We start from the raw sequence: 2951 nt of genomic DNA, 5'->3' as shown, positions 1-2951 counted from the left end.
TATATATGAATATATACTAATTATTTATTCATTCTATAGCAGTTATTACAATTATTTCGTTTTTTGTGATGGTTAAGTAATTGTAAGAAAAACTAAAACTAAATTCAGTTGATATTTTGAGCCTTTTCCGAGTTAGTGCATCTGGGCAGTTTTACTCTTTGATAGCTGGGGATTTTCTGCAGAGTCCTGTAGAGCTCTGTGTATTTTTTAATATTTAAAATAAATATTAAAGTAAAATAAATATATTTGAGTAGAAACATTTTATGGATGTTTTCTTCTTCAAAAAAATAAATATCTTCTGACTTTAGTGACCTAAAAGTAACTAAAATATTAAGTTATTTGTGAAAGCAGTTAATTGATATAAGTCACATTTCTTAAGAAAAGTTTATTATTATTCTTTAAATTAAATTATAATACTTTCACAAACACTATATATAACTTTAGAAGCCAGCATAAATTTTCTCTATGACACTAATTTGACTAAATCTGGAGCCACCTAATAAAGCTCAGAAGACTACAGGTGTGCAGACCATTCCACCTTACTGATAGTCATTTATAGTTTGGCAAAGACAACATCTTAAAATCGTAAAATGAAGCAACTAACTTCATTATTTATTGTGGAATCTCATACAGATGGTTTTTTTTTTAAATAGCATTTGAAAGACTGTTCAAATTTAAATGTTCGAAATGTTGCCAAATACTCTAAATAAAAATAATTTATATCGTTTAAGCGAGAATATTGTAATAAGTTGTCTCAAGTAAAAGATAAAGACCTGACCATATGCAGATTTCGACATTTCGAATTGAAAAATGCTGGTAATATTATCCGTGCAATCTTGATAAGGAGCAGATACTTAGGAAACGCAGATTACTTAATGCCGATTATGCAAATGCAGAACGCAATTGGCTGAGCATACAAGATCGTTGGTTGGTGTTCACTATTGCATTGCCGCACCACTGCGAAGTTTGAGTATTTGTGCACATTTACATATGCGTACGTCATGAAGATTGATTACATTACCCGTGAAGACATCGTTAAATCCATTTAAATGCAAAAATAAGTCCAAAACTTATTGCAAAACTGCATTTTCATTTGCATTCGGAATCGCATGCAAAGTCCATTGGGCTTCTTGCTGCAAGAGATTTACCTTGGGATTTGCATGACAAACATGATTTTGAGTTCATTTGCTGCTGTTTTGTTGTTGTTTTCGTATATATAACTTTGTTGTATTTACGGTAATTAAAAGCATTTATCAAGTCTAGTTAAGTCTCTACATTGGCCAACCTATGGCAGATTTAAAGTACATATGGCAGCTGCACGCATGAAGTGTTTCTTTATTGCCATTTTAGTCGTTAGATATTTGAGTGTTGAAGAGACTTTTTAGTGCCACACTAAGAAAACTTTATGGAGTTTTAAACATTATGTTGTCACCATAGAATGATTCAGAACTTTGACCAAGTAATTTGATTTAATGTGTTTTTGATACATAAAAATTTGATACGAAGTAATATAATGTCATATACATTTTTTTACAGTTCATTTAATTTAAGCTCTGTTTGTACTTACGGAATAATTATAAAAAGGACAATAAGAATTGGAAGATTGAATAGTCAATTAAAACTTTAACTTCGTTTTAGAGGAAGTAGAAAATATTTTCAGAAATAAAATTGCTTCTCTATTTAATGATGATCTTTGATGCCTACAATGCGAATTTCCTGATAGACTACTTAATCTAATATAAGGAATCAGAAAAACCGATATAGTCATTAATGCATAATAATTATATTATTACCACAAAATGCATTAAACATAAGATTATAATATAATTTATATATATTAGGTAAGATATAACGGTAGAAACATAAGCGTATTTTTGCAGGGACAAGCGTTTGGAATAGGCAACAATTTTTATAAAAACTGAACATGGAAAAAATATTAAAGTATTCAAATACAATAATCATTATCAATGAAGTTCCGTAATATATACTATAGTACCTATTTGCTGCAAAAACAAGGTCATTATACAAACAAGGACTGTCTGCACATACATATAACCTTACCTACGAAACTATCAATTTATTATATACCTATATTGTTTTTAAATTATTTTGAGTATACTTTTAAATGGACACGTCCAGTTATTAACACCTTAATCTAAGTTCATAAGTAACAGACAATTTTTTTTGGCTTGTTTGCGGGAGGTTTTCTACAGAAAATATTTGTTATATCTAAAATTTTTTATGCCGCTCTATTTATTTACATTTGTTTTGCTGTTTAAAACAATATTGACTTCTGTAGGACATTGGACTATAAGACGACATTTAGTTAGGTTTCGATTGCCTAAAACATCAATTCTGTTGATTTTATGTGCTGACACTTGAGGAAGGTCGGTTGTGCCACTTTACAGATATATCCCGATGTAAATTTCAGCACATGATGTTCATTAGACACTGAACTATAAAGCAGCATGCAGCCAGGATAGAACTATTTTATTAGTACTTCAGTAAGTTATATACGCTGGTATTCGAAGAAGACCGGTTTAGTCACTATACAGTTTTATACAGATTCAAATGATTTAAACATACACACACTTGATAAATATCTTTAACATAAAAATTATCCGAATTTTTAGTTTAGAAGAATCTGAAACACTTGGCTTTCTCCTCAAAGTATTGAAAACAAAATTACTTTAGGTAATTGAAGACATGTCAACAGAGCATCGAACCGGAACCGAACCGAAAACCAAAAAAAGGTGATATTTTTGCCGGAACGAAAACCGGAACCGAACCGATATATTTTTTTGTTTTGAACCAGAACGAAAAAAATTTCGGTTTGATGGCCTGCATGAGAACTTCTTCCACTTCAACAGTAATTGTATGATCAACTATTAAACGTAATAGGTAAAATATCAAGTTGTTGAGTATAAAAATAAATTGCAGCTGCTGTAGTT

The sequence above is a fragment of the Teleopsis dalmanni genome, chromosome 2 (genome assembly GCF_002237135.1).
Source record: "Teleopsis dalmanni isolate 2A chromosome 2, ASM223713v2, whole genome shotgun sequence".
Taxonomy (NCBI): Eukaryota; Metazoa; Arthropoda; class Insecta; order Diptera; family Diopsidae; genus Teleopsis; species Teleopsis dalmanni.
Note: the sequence above shows the minus strand (reverse complement) of the source record.